Raw genomic sequence first — 23,508 nt, 5'->3', positions numbered from 1 at the left:
AGCTAAGGCGAAATGGCTGCAGGAAAAATGTGAAGAGATCAAAAAAGAAATGACTGTCGGAAGGACAGACTCTGCATACAGGAAAGTCAAAACAACCTTCGTGACATTAAAAGAAAGGGTGGTAACATTAAGAGTGCTACGGGAACTCCACAATTAAATGCAGAGCAGAGAGCGGATAGGTGGTGTGAATACATCGAAAGCCTCTATGGGGGGGAAGATTTGTTTGATGTGACACAAAGAGAAACAGGAGACTATTTAGAAGAGATAGGGGATCCAGTATTACAATCAGAATTGGAGGACTTAAGATCAAATAAGGCAAAAGGGATACATAACATTCCACCAGAATTTCTAAAATTATAGGGGGAACTGGCAACAAAACAACTCATCACACTGGTGTGTAGTATGTATGAGTCTGGTCACATACAATCTGACTTTCTTTCGGAAAAGCATCATCCACACAATTCCGAAGACGTCAAGAGCTGACAACTACGAGAATTATCGCACATTCAGCTTACCCACTCATGCATCGAATTTGCTTTCAAGACTAATATACAGAAGAATGGAAAAGAAAATTGAGGATTTGCTAGATGACGATAACTTTGGCTTTAGGAAAGGTAAAGGCACTAGAGAGACAATTCTGACGTTGTGGTTAACAATGGAAGCAAGACTAAAGAAAAATCAATCTGTTGACCTGCAAAAAGCGCTCGACTACGTAAAATGGTGTAAGATGTTCGAAATTTGGAAAAAAGTAGGCGTAAGCTATAAGGAGAGAAGGGTCATATACAATATTTACAACAACCAAGAGGGAATAATAAGAGTGGACGACCATGAACGAAGTTATCCGATTAAAAAGGGTGTAAGACAAAGATGTAGCCTTTCGCCCCTACTGTTCAATCTGTACATCGATGAAGCAATGATGGAAAGAACAGGAAGGTTCCAGAGTGGAATTAAAATTCAAGGTGAAAGGATATCAATAATCCGATTCGGTGATGACATTGCTATCTTGAGTGAAAGTGAAGAAGTATTACATGATCTGCGGAACGAAATGAACAGAGTACAGAGTATGTACTGGGAGTAATCTGAAGAAAAATGAAGGTAATGAGAAGAAGTAGAAACGAGAACAGCGAGAAATTTAACATTGGTCCCTGGGCAGTAAAATAAACAAGGATGGAGCAAGGAGGACATCAAAAGCAGACTAGCAATAGGAGACTAACCCTGGCAAAAACGGCATTCCTGGCCAAGATAAGTCTACTAATACCAATCATCGGCATTAATTTGAGGAAGGAATTTCTGAGAATGTACGTCTGTAGTACAGCGTTGTATGGTAGTGAAACATGGACTTTGGGGAAACCGGAATAGGTGAGAATTGAAGCATTTGATATGTGGTGTTACAGACGACTGTTGGAAATTAGGTGGACTGATAAGGTAAGGAATGAGGACGTTCTACGCAGAATCGGAGAGGAAAGGAATATGTGGAAAACACGGAAGAGGAGAGTGACAGGATGATAGCAAATCTGTTAAGACATGAGGGAATGGCTTCGATGGTACTAGAGGGAGCTGTAGAGGGCGAAAACTGTAGAGGAAGACAGAGGTTGAAAACATCCAACAAATAATTGAGTACGTAGGATGTAAGTGCTGATCTGAGATGAAGATATTAACAGGTTATCACGGGACAGGAATTAGTGACGGGCTGCATCAAACCAGTCAGAAGGCTGACCGGCTCTTTGGTTGTAAATTCAAGCCGCAGTATTGTACTAAGACACTACTTGTCGTTTGAAAACTTTTCCCGCTATTATATTGCGTTTATTTTCTGGTTTCAACTCCATCATTAATGTTCTAATAAATCAACTCTTGGTCGTAAATACAGCAGGAACAATTGAACTAAGGCACAGGCTGTCATTAAACAATAGAGGAAACTTGTGGTTAGATTTAGTTGTTAACCGGATCAGATTATTGATTATAATTGCGTTTCTCAGTCATTAGTTATAATCAGAACAACCTGTTGTACTAAGCTGTTAGTCGCTGTGTTTGAAAGTCTGGGCATTATTGGTGTACTTTAGCTCGATATTTTGGTTCCGCAAAGTCAGTTCTCTTGTAATAAGTGTTTACAAGTAATGTTTTCAGACGTTCCTTCAGAGCGGTGTTAATAATTGACAATCAGTTTGACTTTGAAAATATTATCATCCAACTGGCTCCAGGGCGTTAGTCAAAATAAAACTGGCAGATGGGACGTATTGGAATCCAGTTGCACCTTTGTTGCCGATTGAAATCAAGAGACTGCTTTGAAGTAAGCCTTATCATTGTCATATTGTTTCATAATCTGTTTAAACCTTAAGCACAGTTGCGCATCTTAACCCCAAACCTTTCGACGTATAGCTTTCAAATTAGAAGTTACGTTATTTGTTTTGGGTAGCTGAGTCACTCTTGTCATCAATGGTGCTTATATATTTTTCATGTGTTACAGAACGGCATTTAATAAGACAGACTGCGTCCAGAGCGGTAGTAAACACCGCTGTTTCACCCGATAACGGGCTGCCTACAAGTCCGGTCGTCTTGTAATCATTGTCATATTGTTTGCTGTTTTGCAATACAGCACATCCGATTTCTTTTGCAAATATTAAAAGCTAACTCAACTTAATGTTTAAGGTCAAAAGATTTTCGCAAATTTGTTCATTTTGTTAAAGAAAATTTTATGGTTATTTATTGTTAAAAGAAACACATTGTGTGAAAAGAAAGTTATACTGGTGGGTCCTCCCTTCCATTTTTTCCTTAATTCCAGTAAGTGCCACGTCTCACTGTCCCTTCCTCTTGTAAGTGTCTTCCACGTATCTGTATCCTCCTCTATCCCGTGAAGAACTTCATCATTCATTACCTTATTAGTCCACTTAATATTCAACATTCGTAGCTAGCAACACATATCGAAAGCTTTGATTCTCTTCTGTCCCGGGCTTACCATAATCCATGTTTCACTCCCATAGAATGCTGTGCTCCAAACGTACATTTTCAGATATTTCTTCCTCAAATTAAAGCCTATGTTTGATACCAGTAGACTTCTCTTGTCCAGGAATGCCCTTTTTGCCGGTACTAGACTGCTTTTGATTTACTTTGAATCCGTACTCTGTACAGATTAAACTAGTCATTCCATTCACAAGATCTGAATGGAGGGCAATTCCGGAATCTTTTGTCAATGGAGAGTTCATCATAACACTTTCTCATTAACAGGCCACATGTCCAGTGAATATACGTTATGTAATCTTAATTCATTGGTTCCCCTTGCCTTCTGCATCCTCATGGCGTTGATCATTGCTGATTCTTCCGCCTTTGGGGGCAGTTTCACAACCCCAGGACAAGAGAGTGCCCTGAACCTGTGTCTAGTCCTCCGCCCTCCTTGACAAGGCCGTTGGCAGAATGAAGGCGACTTCTTATGCCGGAAGTCTTCGGGCGACAATGCTGATCAATGATCAAGTTTTTAACTGTGGTGGGTTTCGAACCCGGGAACGAAGACGTCTTGATCACTAATCTAATACGCTATCCCTAGACCACGGGACCCACAAAACCGCAGATGGTAAAATCACGGTATGAAACAACAGGAACAAAAATTCTCATTAGGAATCAGTTTGTTAGATTAGTTACTCTCTAAAAGATGTCCTTTTTTACAATTTTCAAATAAACAAAAGCCACAGACGAGGGCGCAGAGGTACAAGGAAAGAACAGCGTGTTTGTGAAAAGGCGGAATCGAAGAGATTATGGGTATATTTTAAGCAAACTAGCATTTGTTTACCATTCAAGTTCCTTCCAGAGTATGCTGATAGAAAAGCAACGTACATGGCTTAGGACACAGGAGTAATCTCCGGAATTACACACCCATATCGTTGACACCGGTATGCGTCGGATTTTGGTACGTTTACTGTTTTTAAACTTTAGCATTTATCTCGACGAAAACGATTGATATATTGACATATAGGCGGCATGGATTCACAAAATACCGTTCTTGTGAGACACAACAAGCTCATTATCCACAAGTAATGCGTCCTACCCACAGTCCTCTTAGACTGCCTGCACTACGCTTTTCCATCGTCTCCTAGAGGACTGCTGTGCGGTATGGCATCCTTGTCACGTGGGATTCACGGAGGATATCGAAGTCCAATCAAGATCAGACCGTTTAGTATTATCACAAAATTGAGGAAAGAGTGTCCCGGATATGATATACGAGTTAGGGTGGCAGTCATTAAAGCAATGGCGTATTTCGTTGTGGTGAGATGCCTTCATGAAATTTCAGTCGCCCTGAATGATAAAAAATTTTGTTGGAGCCCTCCTACGTAGGGAGAGAGAATCATTGTGATAAAACAAGAGAAATCTGAGCTCACACGGAGAGATTTAAGAGTTCGTTTTTCCTGCATACTCTTCACGAGTGGAACGGCAGAGAAATAGTTTGAAGGTGGTTCGATGCCAGGCACTTGCTTCTTAATTGCAGATTAGTGGTGTAGACACAGATGCAGATGTCTTCTGCGGCAACACCCACATTTACCACACATGTCTGATCAAATCTGCAAAGCGCAAACATTAGATACAACGCAAAAATTTAATAATTAATAATATACTATTCAACTAAAAATGACTTTCTGACTGGGAGAATGGGCGTACAATTAGTGAGTCTGAACTAGGTCTTCAGATAGACAGTAGGCTATCAGGGAGAGCCCATGTTCACGATCATGTTAAAAAAGGCAGATGCTGGAATATTTTCTTTTAGAACAGTACTTCCAATGAATGATAGTCCAGGAATAAAATTAATCTACTTTGCTAATTTCTTTTTGCTTATGACATACGGCAGTATATTCCGCGGTAACTCTTCCGAGTCGCATAGGGTATTTATGGTCCAAAAACGGGCTGTTGGTGTGATATGTGGTGCAAAGTTCTGAAAACCTTGTGGACACTTGTCAAGAAGTCTGTGAATTATGGCACTGGCATCTAAAGATATATTTTGTTTAATGTCTTTTTTATTAACAGTATGAACTTCTTCCCAACTATCATTAGCTTCCATTCAATTAATACTAGGAAGAGATCCAACCCCCATTTAGATAGGATATCTTTGATCCTTGAACCAAAATGCATCCATCTGCAATAAGGTACCCGAACACTTTTTAAGAAACCCTAGCGGTAATTCTCGCACTTTCAAGTCCAAATTGAAGAATTTCCTCATGGCTACCTCCTACTCTGTGGTTGAGCTTCTGGACAAGAGATTAAGCGAAATCCTGTGCTATATTGTTGTCTGTGGTAACGGATACGCTGCAGCTTGTTTCCTGCATAGGGTTCGTTCGAATTTTATTTTGTCTATGAGTATTTTTCTGGTGTCAAATTCATCCGCTGGCTCGTTCCATGAGCATGTAGATTTGCTCGTCAGTGCTGTCCTACAGAAATCCTACAGAAAGAAAAAAAAGGTGAGTTTCCCCTCACTCTATATATGAATAAAACGGGCAGAGTTCCTAGTAAATGGCACAACAGGAAGCACCCTCTACTATACATTTCACAATGGCCTGAGGTGAACGGATAGAGATGAAAGCTAACCAAGTACGTACACTGTGTTATGAAATACTTGCAACGTAGTATTAAGCATGATTTCAGCTTCTTTTAAAAATAGTGCTTTTTAAATTGGTTCCTATAAACACGGCCTAGTTTCCATATCTTGTCTTCTGTTCCGAATGAGAGCTTTTGTCTTAAAGTTGGTAATCAGGCAAGGTAAGATTTATGCCATGACCTGTATTACTTTTTCAGGTATCCATCACGCCTTTTGTTTCAATTTTATTTTGTAGACAAGCTGGTTCATGACGGCTTAATGTAATTTTAATTTATTCCGTGAATTCTAAATAAGTCTGAAAATACACTTATTTAGCACATTGGATAGCTGATTTTATTATTTCAAGTTGACCAGTTTCGACCATTGCCGCATAGCATTGTATCGTTCCTTCTTGTTAAAAAGCAATCAGTCCCAACACAGCACAGTCACTGTCGCGACAAGTACGTCCAGTTTGGATAGCTAGATAATCCCATTTAGGGTTCCGGATCTCAGTTTGTAACAGCGAAACACTTCTAGGATCTCTTTGTTGTCCGTCTGCCTGTCCATCTGTTACGACAGGAACGAGTAGAGGTATCAAGGTGAAATATATGTCGAATTTTAGTCTACAGTAGTTTGGGGGTATAAAAATTTCAACTTCTAAGTTTATTCAATCACATATTTTGATGGACACAAAGTATTAAAAAAAATGTGGAGGAACTATATGTATGTATGATTAAATATGTAAGAAACCCTCAGACAGCGACTCCTATTAGCACTTGTCTAATTTTTGTCCAAGAAAAGATTGAGAATACGTAAGCCATTAGCAGCAATGCATACCGTCTATAACGATTCCTTCGTTCTGGTAATGTCTTCAACTCTGAACGGGTCTTGGGAGATCTAACGTTACAAATGGACTGCGGTGCCATCCTCAGCCGATAGGATACGGATATGGATAGGGCAGGGCATGTGGTCAGCAAATCGCTCTCCCAGCTGTCGTTAGTTTTTGTGATAGGAGCCACTACTTCCCAGCGGAGTAGCTCCTCAACTGGTCTCGCAAGATCTTCGTGCACCTCACTTGCCAACAATGCTCTGCAGACCTGGACAGTCACCCATCCGAGTGCTAGCCAGCCCCATCAGCTCCTAACCTCGGTGTTCTGAAAGGAACCAGTGTTAGAGTCTGCATATAATAACGTGTTCGGCAGAGGCCCAGACGGCAGGGCATGCGTGGAGAGAGCGTTAGTGGTGGGGGTTGCGGGAAGGCAATGTAGGGCTAATGCCAACAGCTGGCGGGGAAGTGCCATTCTAACCTGAAGCGTACAATCACCTTTTTGTAAATATTAAGAGGGGCTCCTCTCTGCCACACTTGCATGGCGACCATTAAAAAGAAATCTGTCACTTCTGCTTCAGTTGGTATCTCAAAAGAACTCCGCCGAAAATGCTGCGATTTATTTTCGCCTGGTTTATTAATCATTTGTAACTTTCAAACAAGCGTCTTGAGTGGCGAATTTCGAGTAAATCCAACACATTTCTATTGTTACCACGTTAAAATTTGCTTCTTTAGCCACAACAAAGTGGAGTTACGCAACCTCACCTCACTAACAGATTGTGCAGAAGCAATTGCGAGAGAGTTCTGAAACAGTGACTCATTAAGTTTATCGAGAGAGAAATTGAGGTAATGTAAGGTCAGTAGCTTAAGAAGAATCACATGCTCGGTATAAAGTAGATCTGTAATGTATTTACTTAAGTTGTTTCTAAGTCATAGCAAATCTCGCTTTACCAGCTATCGACAGCCTTTAAAAATTACATTATATCCTTGAAAAAGTATGTCGTCTCTGGAATAACACAGCATATAATAAAGTTATAATCATATGTCAAAATACTCTCCTCTTTGTGTGCTACCACTTGCCAAAATCTCATTTCGTTATCTCAAATCGTTTATGAAATGTAAGGATTGATGTGGATATTTCACTCTGGCTTTATCGTTGGTGCTGCGCGATATCAAAAAGGGTGCTACGTCAGATCAATTTTCTCACGATTGGTTAAAGATAGAGACCTCCAACCAAGTCTAAATTCAGTATGTTACGTAAATTTCATATGCACCATACGCTAAATCATAAAGACCCCTACTTTTGGCAGAAAACGTTTTCGAATTTCACGTGTGTCTTACTTCAAGGTAAATATCACAATAACGCTGACCTTTAACAAAATGATGGGCACATCATCATGAATCTGACATATGAAGATACAGGTACAGCAAAAACAAATTTTTTCCCCTGTGGTTTCTGTAAAATCGTTTGACAAAGACTGTAGGGCAGGATCGCCCAAACTGTGCCCCTGGGGCGCTAGCGCCCGCGATGGCCCGCGGCCAGCGCCCCGGGGCGAATTCGTGTGTTGTCGCAGTGGCCGAGCCGTGTCGCTTATCTGGGCGTGCGGACCACCCGAACGCCAGCTGATAGGTATATTTGTTCGCCCGTTTTCCCATCGGGCAGAGGACGTCTCACAAGTGCTTCAACTAGAGCTGATTCAGTGCCATATCCGCCTCAAGGACCGCTTTCTTATGTGTAAAACGTTGGATGACTTTTACAACTGTCTTCCACGAGAGAAATATCCTCTTCTGCACACGCACGCGGCCAAAGTTCTCTCAATGTTTGGCTCCACGTATATTTGTGAGCGCTTTTTCTCTCTTTTAAAGCTTGATAAATCTAAGAACCCTTCATTTCTTGGCGATAAGAAGTTGACCAATTCTTTGAGGTTGGCACTCTCATGGAATATTGTACCTAGCCTAGACAAAATCGTTTCCTCGAAGAAGAAAAACACGTAAAATGTTAATTGTCTTCTTTAACAATATTGACTGTAAGAATTAAAGAGCTTTATAACCTTAATTGTATTTTAATAAGTTTTCAAACTTGGTCAGTTAAAAATATTACGTACAAAACAGCAAACTAAGGATCCGATTTCTAAACTCTGAAAAGGGATACAAAAAATTGTAGCACGAAGTATAACAAAAAATACTTACTTGTAACTACTACCAGCAAGAATGAGACTCTGTATCCCTTACATAAAATTAATTCTAAAATAGAATGTTTTGTTTACGTTAGATCAGACCGCGGAACAGTCCAGCGCAGAGCAGTGCTGTTCGCTCTCACACTCGTTCCGCAGCTCTCTCTCTCTCTCTCTCTCTCTCTCGCTCCTATGCCGACACTAGCGACACACGGTCGCGGACGGGGCGCTGAACTACACTGCCTTGCGCGGCCGCCCGCCGGGCGCAATTCTTGGATGAGCCTGCTGTAGGGCGTTCCCCTCGATTTTTTCATCACCCATCGACGGGTGCTGCCGCCCTCCCTCTCCGAGCAAACGAGAGAACTTGCCCAGGCTTCGGACTAAAATTGCTCACTGCGCATTGGTCAAATGATCCTGCCACGACTCTACCACTGTGACAAGGCTGGCGCCCATACAATTTTAGGTGGTGATGAAAATACCAATTATCATATCGAATCTGGCACTGGAACGCACCTAGAGAGCGTGTTGAACCGTGGCAGCTGCGGAGACAATGCGTGGGTCTCCAGACGGTGTCTCTACAAAGAGAGAGACGTCCGGCCCTGGGCGGCGAGTCGGCAGCTGGTTCGATGCTTGTGTGAGCGCTGCAGATTGCGTCACCGGGATGGGCGCTCCCCTTGTTTACAAACTCCACGTGGCGGCCGGTTGCGCGGGTGTGGGCGCCGTGGGACGGGTCGGTCGGGCGATACCCGCACACCTGGGGAAGGAGACAAATGCCGTCTGCCGCTGCGTCGGCCGAATACGTTTCGTCACCGCGTAGGGAAAGGGCTATAGAGGACGGGAGTGGCCTTGTGCGCTGGTCAAAAAACAATCGCTCTGAGCACTATGGGACTTAACATATGAGGCCATCAGTCCCCTAGACTTAAAACTACTTAAACCTAACTAATCTAAGGACATCACACACATCCATGCCCGAGGCAGGATTCCAACATGCGATCGTAGCGGTCGCCTAGAACCGCTCGGCCACACCGGCCGGCCTGCGCTGGTCAGTATGTTGTTATGTTTAAACACTATACTACGACAAATTAAGAACTGAATCGGACGGAATTTTTTGTCTTCAGAAGTTTTAAGAAATATGCTAATTTTGGTAGGTATATCATAAGTAAAGATTCTCGTTTTGTTTGACTGGACCCTCTGTCACTTTACCAACAAACGTTCCGCATGCAGACAAACATGAAGCCACTTGTTTGACCTACATCTAACTCAGTGAGGTAGGAAACGACCGCTGTCGGCCAAGAGCTAAGTATTATACTCTATATGATCGAAACTATGACCTCCGTTTGTCCTGATCGCAAGTTTACATTATGACGTCATCTGGTTCCATTGTGCTAGCAAACAACTTCAGATCTAAAATTGACACAAGAAGTTGTTGATGTCGTTGTGGTTTTCAGTCCAGAGACTGGTTTGACTCAGCTCTCCATCCTATTCTATCCTGTGCAAGTTTCTTCATCTCCAAGTACCTACAGCAACCTACATCCTACTGAATCTGCTTAGTGTATTCCTCTCTTGGTCTCCCTCTATGACTTTTATCCTCCTCGCTGCCCTCCAATACTAAATTGGTGATCCCTTGATGCCTCAGAACATGTCATACCAGCCGACCCCTTCTTTTAGTCAAGTTGTGCCACAAATTTCTCTTCTCCCCGATTCTATTCAGTACCTCCTCATTAGTTATGTGGTCTACCCTTCTAATCTTCATCATTCTTCTGTAGCACCAATTTTGGAAACCTTCTATTCTCTTCTTGTATTAACACTTTATCGTCCACATAAATACTTTCAAAAAGGACTTCCTGACATTTAAATCTATACTCGATTTTTACAAATCTCTCTTCTTCAGAAATGCTTTCCTTGCCATTGCCACTCTACATCTTGTATCCTCTGTACTTCGATCATCATCAGTTATTTTGCTCCCTAAACAGAAAAATTCATTTACTACTTTAAGTGTCTCATCTCCTAGTCTAATTCCTTTTGAATCACCTGATTTAATTAGACTACATTCCATTATCCGCGTTTTGCTTTTCTTGATGTTCATTTTATATCCTCCTTTCAAGACACTGTCCATTCCGTTCAACTGCTCTTCCAGATCCTTTGCTGTTTCTGACAGATTTACAATGCATCGGCGGATCTGAAAGTTTTTATTTCTTCTCCCTAGATTTTAATTCCTACTCCGAATTTTTCTTTTGTTTCCTTTACTGCTTGCTCAATATACACATTGAATGACATTGAGGATAAGCTACAACCCTGTCTAACTCCCTTCGCAACCTCTGCTTCCCTTTCATACCCTTCGACTCTTATAACTGCCATCTGGTTTCTGTACTAATTGAAAATAGCCTTTCGCTCCCTATATTTTACCCCTACCACCTTCGGAATTTGAAAGTGAGTATTCCCGTCAGTATTGTCAAAAGCTTTCTGTACGTCTACAAATGGTAGAAACGTAGGTTTGCCTTTCCTTAATCTATTTTCTAAGATAAGTTGCCGGGTCAGTATTGCCTCATGTGTTGCTACAGTTCTATGGAATCCAAATTGATCTTCCCCGAGGTCGGCTTCTACCAGTTTTTCCCTTCGTCTGTAAATAATTTGAGTTAATATTTGGCACCGGTGACTCATTAAAGTGATAGTTCAGTAATTTTCACATCTGTCAACATCTGATTTCTTTGGGATCGGAATTATTATATTCTTCTTGAAGTCCGAGGGTATTTCGCCAGTCTTATATATCTTGCTCATCAGATGGTAGAGTTTTCTCAGGGGTGGCTCTCCCAAGGCTACCAGTAGTTCTAATGGTATGTTGTCCACTCTCGTGGCCTTGTTTCGATTTAGTACTTACAGTGCTCTGTCAACTCTTCACGCAGTATCATATCTATCATTTCATCTTCCATTTACATAATATTGTCGTCAAATACATCGCCCCTGTGTAGACCCTCTATATACTCCTTCCACCTTTCTGCTTTCCCTTCTTTGCTTAGAACTGGGTTTCCATCTGAGCTCTTGATATTCATACAAGTGGTTATCTTTTCTCCAAAGTTCTCTATACTTTTTCTGTAGGCAGTATCTATCCTACCCCTAGTGAGATATACCTCTACATCCTTACATTTGTCCTCTAGCCATCCCTGCTTAGCGATTTTGCACTTCCTGTCGATCTCATTTTTGAGACGTTTGTATTCCATTTTGCCTGCATCATTCACTGCATTTTTATATTTTCTCCTTTCATCAATTAAATTCAGTTTCTTCAGTTACCCCAGGATTTGTACTGGCCCACATTTTTTTATACTTGATCCTCTGCTGCATTCACTATTTCATCTCTGAAAGCTACCCATTCTTCATTACTGTATTTCTTTCCCCCATTCTTGTCAATCGTTCCATCATTCTCTCCTTCAAACCCTCCACAAACTCTGGTTCTGTCAATTTACCCAGGTCCCATCTCCCACTTTGTTCACGAAACGTTCTATCTACTTACAATTTTCATATAAGTTATAAATAAATATATATGTATATATATATATGGTGGTGGTGGTTGTTGGGATGTTTCAGGGGGACTAGACAGCTAAGGTCATCAGTCCCTATATATATATATATATATATATATATATATATATATATGTGTGTGTGTGTGTGTGTGTGTGTGTATATATGTTAAATTGGCTATATATTTTCAGTGGTTTGGAAAGAAAACGAAATCCCAGAAGTCCGAGAATCATCATCCCTCTGTTCAAAAAAGGCAATCGACAAAATTGAGAAAATTACAGAGGCATCACGCTGCTGTCACACATCTTGAAGCTGCTAGAAAAGATCATAGAAATGAGAATTAGAAAGCTAATGGAACCTTCGCTTGAGGAAGAACAACATGGATTCAGAAAAGACAGAGGTACTATCTATTTTATTTTTGCATTAAGCATATTGATGGAAGAGTACTGGAAATATGGAAGAAATCTTCCTACTGAACACACATCAAAAAAAGTTTTGCATCATCTCGGTTCTGAGAGTTCCAGAACTTTTACAGAAAATTGGAATAGAGATCAACATAAACATAATTTCTGCCCTATATATTGCTGATGAAAACCACACATTACATGTTGTACCACCATACAGCGAGACCTTTAGAGGTGGTGTTGCAGATTACTGTACGCAATGGTACTTCAAATAACCAGGAGCAACTCCTACTGCATTGGTGCATGCCTTTATACGTCGTGGCATACTATCCACAAGTTCGTCATGGCGCTGTTGGTCCAGATTGTCCCAATCCTCAACGGCGATTCGGCATAGATCCTTCAGAGTGGTTGGTGGGTCACGTCGTCCATAAACAGCCCTTTTCAGTCTATCCCAGGCGTGTTCGATAGCGTTCATGTCTGGAGAACATGCTGGCCACTCTAGTCGAGCGATGTCGTTATCCTGAAATAGTTATTCACAAGATGTGCACGATTGGAACGCGAAATGTCGTCCATGAAGACGAATGCCTCGCCAATATGCTGCCGGTATGGTAGCACAATCAGTCGGAGGATGGCATTCACGTATCGTGAACACATAACGGCGCCTTCCTTGACTACCAGCGGCGTACGTCTGCCCCACATAATGCCACCCCAAAACAGCAGGATACTGCAAACTTGCAACACTCACTGGAATGTGTGTCTAAGCCATTCGTCCGGGTTGCCTCCAAACACGTATTCGACGATTGTCTAGTTGAAGGCATATGCTCATCGGTGAAGAGAACGTGATGCCAATCCCGAGCGGTCCATTCGGCATGTTGTTGGACCCATCTGTACCGGTACCGCACTGCATGGTGTCGTGGTTGCAAATTTGGACCTCGCGATGGACGTCGGGAGTGAAGTTGCGCCTCATGCAGCCTATTGCCCACAGTTTGAGACGCAGCACGACGTCCTGTGGCTGGACGGAAACCATTATTCGACATGGTGGCGTTTCTGTGAGGGTTCCTCTGATCCATAATCCATAGGTAGCGGTCATCCACAACAGTAGTAGCCCCTAGACGGCCTGAGCGAGACATGTCATCGACAGTTCCTGCCTCTCTGTATCTCTTCCATGTCCGAACAATATCGCTTTGATTCACTCCAAGACGCCCGGACACTTCCCTTGTTGAGAGTCTTTCCTGGCACAAAGTAACAATGCGGACCTGATCGAACAGCGGTATTGACCGTCTAGTCATGACTGATCTACAGACAACACGAGCCGTGTACCTCCTTGCTGGTGTAATGGCTGGAAATGGTCGGCTGTCAGACCCCTCCGTCTACTGGCTCTGCTTATGCATGGTTGTATACATCTTTGGGCGGGTTTAGTGACGTCTCTGAACAGTCAAAGGGACTTTGTCTGAGATGCAATATCCACAGTCAACGTTTATCTTTAGGATTTCTGGGAGCCGGGGGTGATGCAAAACTTTTTTTGACGTATGTATTTGTAGACACTGAAAAAGCGTATGACAGTGTTCCTCGAAACAAGATATGTGAATGTTTGGAAGAAAGGATGGAGCCAAAGTACCTAATCGACAAAATCGAGATACTATACCAGAAGTGTTACAGTTGTGTCCAGATAGGCTACGGACGATCATAATGGTTTGAAACACAGATAGGTGTCAAACAAGGAAGTGCTCTGTCTCCGCTCCTGTTTGTAATAGTAATAGACGAGATCATGAAAACTATCAAGAAAATAGACAACAAACGAAATTCCCTGGTTTTTGCTGATGATTTCATACTATGGACAGAGACAGAAGCTGAAGCACAGAAGAAACTAAATGATTGGAACAACATATTCAAAAATTTTGAACTAAAAATGAGTAAAACCAAGACAGTAGAAATGACTGTCAATAGGCAAAGAACAACCTGAAATATATTTCTTGTAGGAGTCAAAGTAGAATCGGTTTCAGATTTCAAGCACCTAGGAAGTATGCTCTCGAAAGACAACATCATTAAGCAGGAAATACTCAGCGGAACACGGAAACATCCCATTTTTACAGAAAAAACAGAAATCTTCTCTGGTATGGTAAAATGCCACGAAATCAAAAGCCACCGCGTACCACACGTATTTTGTACCAGTCCTAACATATGGTTAAGAAAGTTGTACCCTACTAAACAAAGATCTCAGCAGAATTCAGGAAAAGTAAATGAGAAAGGACAAAATCAGAAATGAGGTGAACAGAAAAGTAGCTGGTATTGAGGTTTCTGTTACCATTGTCATAAAGAAACGCAGGCTTCAGCGGTATGGGCACATAATAAGAATCAACAGCCAAAGACTTGCCAAAAGATATTCCAATCTGAGCCTCACAGGAATAAGACTACGGGGAAGAGCAAGAAAACGCTGGATGGAAGACTGTAATATCAGATGTGGAGGAGAAAGGACACAAATGGGAAGCTGTCGTGGCTCAGAAGATGTATGAAGACAGAACAAGATGGCGAGCGCCTGCACACTACACCAGGGAAACTGGAGCTGGAAAACACCTGATTATGATGTGAGGAACACACGTCCTCCGAAACTAAAAAGCCGATTTCCGACAGACTTGATTCTCATATCATATTTTTACTGGGAAGAGTCGCTGGGCGTAGTGAGGTGGGAGGTTTGGGCAAGGGGGCAATGAGAAGCACCACCCTGCTAAAGGGCTGCGGGTGAGAAAACAGGGAAGACGAAGGCCAGCGAATACGCTTACTTTAGTCATCCAGTACTAGATAACGAGAGAACTTAGTGACTTAATACAAACTTTACACATAATTTCAAACTTCTATGAAACTTTTTTCGCTGAGAACCCAACAAAATGACGAAATGAAACAAAGTTCATCTCTTACTACAATTTCGCCTTTCATGCAATAAAACTGCCCCACAGGCATGGTCTTTTATTACTTCTTTACTGCTAACTGTACTCACGGCAGATTCTACAGGGAGCATTCACACGTATCACTAAATGTATTAGCGAAATAATATTATTGTACGACACATAGCTCAGAAAATATGACGTCGTAAACCAAGAGATGATTGGGAAACAGCCGCAGACTGCATCACGTTTTAATATATTACTTCTTTTCCATTGCATGTACCCGCAAAGTTTTACTGTTGTATGATGCACAGTTTACGAGTTACGACATCATAAAAACTGAGTTGCGTGAAGAAAAAAACAAGAGGCGAAAGTCGTTAGAGGTACACATGAAATAGGTGTGCAAATACGTGTGGAGTATGTTAAATATACCTAAAAAATGTTTTACTTGTGTATGTATGCGGGCAAAACCACGGGGAAATGGATCATCAGATGTTGAAATGTGGGTGAATTCCTAAGGGAGCAAACTACTGAAATCATCGGTCCCTAGACTTGCACACTACGTTAACTAACTTATGCTAAGAACAACACACACACCCAAGGTGTGAGGGACCGCGCAATCCGTGCATGGCGCCTCAAACCACGCGGCCTCTCCATACGGCAAATGGCTCATCCTAAGCCGGTGGAACTATATATAATTAGGTGCACATGTTATTTACGTTCTGGAAAGAAGTACTGTGGGGGATAAGAACCACCAGTTGGCGCGAGGGAAAGAAAGTGAATAAAGGAGGGGGAGGAAAACATTGACTGACACAGTGAGGGAAGGAGGGGAGAGCCTAGATAGCGGGAGAAGGAGATGAACAGAGAGTGGGGGAAGGGGAAATAGACAAGGAGATGGAGAAGGAGGAGATGGAAAGGAAAGACAAGGAGAAGGACAGAGAGGGAGGAAGAGATAGACAGAGGAAGGGAGGAGAGGGAGATGAACAGAGAGAGAGAGAGGGGCAGAAGGAAATAGACAGAGACGAAAGAGGAGGAAGTAGAGAGGTAGGGGACGAGACGGAAAGTGGGAAAAAAGAGGTGGAAATTGATAAGGAGAGAGGTGAGGAGGAGACGGAGACAGGGGAGGGAGAGAGGTGATGGACTGGAAAAGAGGCAATAGGAGATCGAGAATGGAGGAAGGGTGGAAGATATGGAGAGAGAGGGAGTGAGTAGCAGATGGAGATTGGGAGGGTGGTGAAGAAGGAGACGAACAGAGAGAAGAATAGGATGGGATGGACTAATAGGGTCTTGAACATATACAGTAGATAACTGGGCAACCGCGGTTACTCATCTCGTATTCAATATCAAAAACAAAAGTGGCGAAGTACATAGCATACGTTAGAGAGTTTAACACATCACATGTTATGCAATCATGTATTCAGTCATTAAATCTTCTGTGCGTTTCGTGATGTTACTATTATGGCCTAAAGATAAAAAGAGTAGTGCTTTCGATAGAGGGCACCACTCTATGCCTAATTACAAAATATAATGAATCATATTGAAACAAAGGTGAACAAAATAAAAAGAAATATTGGCTTATCTCAATGAAAAGTTTCAAGATAAAATAATAGTTCTATTTAGCATGCTGCTAATTATTAAGGAAGATGCTCCTTAATTGCGAATTAATTTACAAATAAAGTGCAAGGCACAAAAAGGAATGCTATAACTTCAAAAATTTCAGTTCACATCAGTAAATTCCGAAATAATTTAAGAAATAAAACGTAAAAAACAGAAAGACAGAAAGGGAACATTGCTTCACTGATAAGATTATTGCAGAGTTCGCTTCCTTCACGCGTTCTAAGTCGTTGTCGCCACCAGTTCCCATATACTGTGCACGAGTGCAGAAGAGACCACTCTGGTTTTTGCATATCTCTGTATCACAATTCAGCACATTGGTACACGCATCGCCGAAAATAAAACGTCTGCAAGAACATAGGACGGGGGTGTTGTGTGCTGTCCTTAGGTTAGTTGGGTTTAAGTAGTTCTAAGTTCTAGGGGACTGATGACCATAGATGTTGGGTCCCATAGTGCTCAGAGCCATTTGAACCATTTGAACATAGGACGGAGCAGATTAAAGTTGTATTATCTACAGCAACTAAAGATGACTACTCAATGTGCTCTAGAAAATTGCAATAATTAGTTGCAAAAAGTGTTCTTCATTCTCCGGAACAGATTTTAAATGAACAGTACGAATTTAGCCAGAACCAGAAGTTTAACATTTTTGAGGAGACGCTTTAGTGCTGCGATACTTTGACATGGTGTGTTAAAGTAATGCAGGGATATACAGAAAACAATGAGTTATTATAGAGCTTACTATCTCGTGTGAAGAAGAGAAGACGGTCGTATCGTTTCATAAACTCGCGATCTAGACAAATAAACAATGATATCGTTGTTCACGTTCTCGACCATGTGCAGACTTACAAAAATTTGACCAGACTATTGGTAGGCCTCTGTGTAATGCGGAAATAACCACTAGATGTCACTAGAGGCGGGGTGACAGTACAACATTTACCTGTTGAGGAACAGTAACAGCGGTATGGCTCGGTCAGGTGAGCTTAGAGGCTTCGAACGTGAACTAGTCATTGGATGTCAACTGAGTAACAAATCCATCAGCGACATTTCAACCCTTCTAATGCTGCACAAGTCGACTGTTTGAAATGTCACTGTAAATTGGAGACTCGAAGGAACAACCACAGCGAAACGAAAACCTCGCGGACATCATGTACTGGCGGTTGGGGACAGTCGTGCATTGCGTTAGGTGGCCGTAACAAATTGCATGAATTCAGCGGAAAGAATAACTCGCGAGTTCTGAAGTTCTATTACCAGCCCATGTAGCAGAATGCGTTTGCGTAGGGAAAATAAAGCACTGCATTAGAGTAGTCGGACAGCTCCTCGAAAACCATACATTTCTGTACTCAGTGCTAAGCGACGCTTGAGATGGTGTGAAGAGCAACGCCAGTGGACAACGGATGACTGTAAACAAGTGTTTAGGAGCGATGCTTGCACTATATCCTGTGGCTATCCAATAGAGGAGTAGTTCGGAGACGTTGACTGAATCAGCATGACAATACACTTGGTCATAAAGCATTATCTATGAGGGAATAGTTTGTGGCCAAGAACATTCCTGAGTAGGACTGACCTGCCAGTTGCCTCGACCTGTTGCCTACGGAACACTTTTGGAATTAGTTAGAACTTCGACTTCGCTCCAGACATGAGCATCAAAAATCACTACCTTATTTGGCTTCAGCTCCTGAGTAATAACGGTTGTCATTCCTTCACAGACATTCAGACGCATCATTTAAAGCTTCGCAGGCAGAGGTTAAAACATCGTAATGGAATAGGGTGAACACATGCCACATTAACGTCCACTTACAAATGCCCGGATGCTTTCGATCACGTAATGTAAGTGGCTTGTGTTTACATTGTGTAAACAAAATTTTTTAGCCTGATTGTTATTGTAAATATGTTACTCAATCTGAAAACTGTGCGCATTATAATAAAACGAATCCCTTACAATAGTGGTCTATGATACAGGTACAACCTGGTAGTTGGAAGCGTCTAAGACTACCTTTCGGAAATGTAAAATAATTGTGAATGCGGCGGTAGAAAAATAACGACTTGTTTACAATTTATTAAAGATGCAGGCTCCAGAGTGCTGAGGTCATACACATCTGATATTTCTAGAACCTGCTGACCACATTCTTGAGTCTCTTTCCCTGTCACTAGCAGCCCAGCAATTCCTAGATACCACGACTAGTTACCTACAAGCTTTCCAGTCAAATAGAAAAAGAAGTCCACGAAGAAACCAGCCTGGAAGTGGTTCTTTATTCCTTAATTCACTCGTTCGTGAAATACTTCCGCGAATCTATGACAATTTCAGGGATACCTTACCAGTATAATTATTTACAGTTATAACGCGCTTCTACGGCGGAAACTTGTAGAAACCTTTGGAAGCATTTCTTCTCGCTGTCTGTTGATAAACGCAGACATTAATTCAGCAGTTTCCTTGGCTTCTGCTTGAGCAAATCGTTTCACATTTAACGGCATTTTGCATTCAAGGTGTAATAGAACCCTGAGATTGCATCGCTTCCTCTTCTAGATTTATCACATCTCAACTCTACCATGACTCGGGCGGTCTGGCCTTACAGACATTTATATAATAGAGTGTCCTGCAAAAGGTGCACTGTGTCATGAGAGTTGCAGTCAGTCACTTGGCAACTAAATGTATTACGTGGACAATGTTACAAGTTCTGACACTGTATCTAATCTTCACTTTGCTCGTACATTTAATTAGTTACTTAGAGATAACTACGAGGGTGGAATGAAAAGTAATGCTTCTACCTTCGTTAATTGGGTTTGGATGGGAATATTTTAATAAATCAAACACAGAAATAATCCTTAGAATGTTATCTTTAATTACTAATATTCACTTTTCACATAATCACCAGCCAATTGGATACATTTCTGCCAATGATGAACAAGTTTTCTGAAGCCGTCACGGAAGAAGTCGACACTCTGTTTCCGCAACCACAGTCCCACAGTTCTCTCAACGCCTTCATCAGAAGCATAATGATGTCCCTGCAGATCGTCTTTCATTATCAGCAACAGATGGAAGTCAGACGGTGCTAAATCTGGACTGTATGGAGGATGCTGTGCGGTGGTGAGATACAGTCTCTGAAGTTCTGCATCCTGGGTACCCATCTTGCAGGGATCTTCCGATAGCTGAGCAAAGCAATAATGTTACCCACACGTTCTTGTGAAATGTCGATTATGCTTGCAATATCTCTCTGAGTGATACGACGATCGTCCTGAATAAATCTGTCAACATTTTGCTTATGAAACTCGGTGGTTGCTGTCACAGGACGTCCAACTCTTTGTTTGTCACGCAGCTCTGATTTTCCCGCCTCGACGACGCACAGAACTCACATCAACACAATCATCGTAAACTACTTTGATTCTCTGATGAGACACCTTCTGGTGCCAAGAAATCAATGACTGCACGTTGCTCAAATCGCATTGACCTACCGTCTGCGCAGGATTCCATACTTCACTCCACAACAACCCAACCGTTCACTTCTAAGGTTTCCCACCAACTGGAGTTGTAGAGAATAGACTACGGAACAAGCCAGTACCTGCCGCATACAGTGCTGTCAACTGTTGAAGAGTTACGAAGGTAGAGGTATTACTTTTCAGTTAACCATCGTACATTTTCCGTAAATGATTTCACCGATTCTTTTATACAAATGATGTTGAACGAATCGGTTTACGTGATGTATATGCACGATTAGATGTTTTACATTAACAAAAACATTATTTTTTAGTTCTTTTCATGCAACTAAATTTGAAAAAATTCAAAGTTCCCAGTTTTAAATAGGGATTCGTCCATGGAGTAGAAGGAGTTGTCCAGAAGAAATTATTTTCAGTTTGATTATAGACTTGCTTAGCCACAAGGCATACATTTTATGCAAATGATCAGACGCATTCTGAGCCACTACGGTTTTAACAATGGGCAATTAAAGTCATTTCTCCCTGTAGCGTTGTAGTTATTAACATCGCATTTCTTCTCAAATTTTGGTAGAGTTTCTTATGACGAATTTCATTAGTGAATATATGCATTGTGACGGTGCAAGACTTACTCCTTGAAGAGCGAACAAAACGACTGCGGGTGGGCAACACATAACATGCCTACTGCTTACTTTTATGCACTTCTAAGTGGGTATCTACACAAGGAAATTATTCCATAAGACATCATTCAGCGGAAATATGCAAAATATATCACGAGGTTGATTTGTTTGTTTACAAAGTTAGCAGTTATACGAAGAGCAAAAGTAGCTGAACTCAGCTGTTTGAGAGGTTCAGTAATACGCTCCTTCCACATAAAGTTACATTAAAAAGTACACTAAAAGTTTGTAGCATTCTACCATGTTCACTGATTCCTGTTTATATGCTACATCACTCATTGGTACGACTCTACTCGGTGTATAGAAGTGAATATAGTGTGTTTTCTCGAAATTTAGGTCTATTTTGAGAGAACCACTTAATAATCCTTTGAAAAGCGTCGTCAGCAATCCGTTGTATGGCTTTGCCTCTAAAGGGTTTAATTATTACGCTAGTGTCGTCTGCAAAAATTATCAATTCTATATGTTGGATGTTAAGTGGTAGGTCATTCACCTATGAAAGGTATCTGAATGGACCCAAAATTGAACCCTGTTGGACTCCCCTTGTGATTTCACCCAAGTCGCTGATATTTAAACATGATTCAAACTGAAACTTCCTGGCAGATTAAAACTGTGTGCCGGAGCAAGGCTCGAACTCGGGACCTTTGTCTTTCGCTGGCAAGTGCTCTACCACCTGAGCTACCCAAGCACGACTAATGCCCCGTCCTCACAGCTTCACGTCTGCCAGTATCTCGTCTCCTACCTTCCAAACTTTACAGAAGCTCTTACTTTAGTATAAGTTCTTACTAGGGTTTACATCACCGCAGCTGAAACCATTCGCGAAAAATGAAGTAATCTAGCCAGAGGAGATAATACGTTAGTTTGTTCCACGTCGTTAACTCCCGGCAATTGTGCACACATCCAGTTCAGAGCACTGTATACCTTAAATTGACTAATCCGGCAGCTGCCTTTAGCTTCTGCTATGTCAGCTAAAAATATGAAAATAAAAAATATCACAGTTCATTGCCCAAGATGTGTGTTAACCAAGTTTCAATTTAAAAGTTGACATTAGATGATATTCAATGGCCACGATTTCGATCCACTGCGCACGACCTCAGTACAACCAAACACATAAGCGCGGAGGCTGTTTCACGACTCTCAACATTTCATCCCGCGACAGGATAATTGGACTTTCTTCGGGGCTATAGCGTGATGGTAGGTCGTTATTAAGTGACCACGTCAACGAGTGGCATTCTACGTGGAGATTCACGTCGGCAACGCAACCGGCACACTTGGCTGTAGTAGCGTTGGAAAGTTTCATTAAATGGCACGCGAACCGACAGCGGATGCCCTTGGCGTTACATCTCACGGTAATTTAGAAATGAAATGCAAAATCACCAATAACTGTGTGCTGCAACCACCGCCAACACGTTGTTACTAAGGTCGTAGTAGGAGTACAAATATGGCCTCGCAGTATCTCGTGTATCTCTAATTTAGAAAATGGCAGGTGTTTGTACCTGTTGGTGATAAAGGAATGAAATAGTGGATAATGGGCACCTTGCTGTTTCTACGTAAGTGAGGCAATACACGATTTGTCACAGCAAACGCCAATATGTTAATGAGTTTCATAACTCAATAGATGACATTTTTATAGACACAAAATTTATCACGTGATTACGGTCCACACCCTGTCTTTTAAAGAATTCTTGTGAAGAATATCATGTATTTATGAACTAATTTCCAACGTTTTTCCTCATGGATGAGTTGATTTTATTTCAGAAGATTAACATTTTACCGTCCAAATTACAATCCGTTGCTGTAAATTCCTAATCCCAGAAAACTAACTTCACTCCATATAGTGGAATATATGACTAATAAGGACACAAAGTTCTACTGAAATAAGAATTTAGATGTGTAGGACATGCGTCTAATAAACGCTGCGTTAAAGCAAATGTAGTCCATAAATGAACACTACACTGATATTTTACTCGAGCCACTGTTCTTACAATCTCTACTTATTAGATATCATCAAAAGCTTTCCTTTTTCGTTCCCATACGGAATTTCCCGTCAGGTCACATACGCTGTTTCTTCTGAACTTCAGTTTACTTGCTTCGTACCATTGGGCAATCTTTACTTGCTTCATACCACTGGGCAATCCCTTTTACCACTTACCATCAAATAATGTAATTCATGTATTCCGAGGGCCCATTTAGCCAATGGAGGTTAGTGTCGGTCTCTGTGCTAAATAACAAGTTACTGAGGTCACTGTCAGCATCGGCTGCAAACAATGTAAGAAGGCTGGTCATATTATCTCCTAAATCGCTTATGTAGGGCTTCTTCTTGTACCGAATAATATGACTAAGTTTGTTCCCATGGCTAAGTGTAGTTTCTGTTTGATAAATGACTGGAATGCACACATATGTACTTCGGTGGCTTAGTGCATCTGTACTGAGAA

This window comes from Schistocerca piceifrons, chromosome 8 (genome assembly GCF_021461385.2).
Source record: "Schistocerca piceifrons isolate TAMUIC-IGC-003096 chromosome 8, iqSchPice1.1, whole genome shotgun sequence".
NCBI classification, from domain to species: domain Eukaryota; kingdom Metazoa; phylum Arthropoda; class Insecta; order Orthoptera; family Acrididae; genus Schistocerca; species Schistocerca piceifrons.
The sequence above is the reverse complement of the archived record's forward strand: the minus strand, read 5'-3'. Positions refer to the sequence as shown.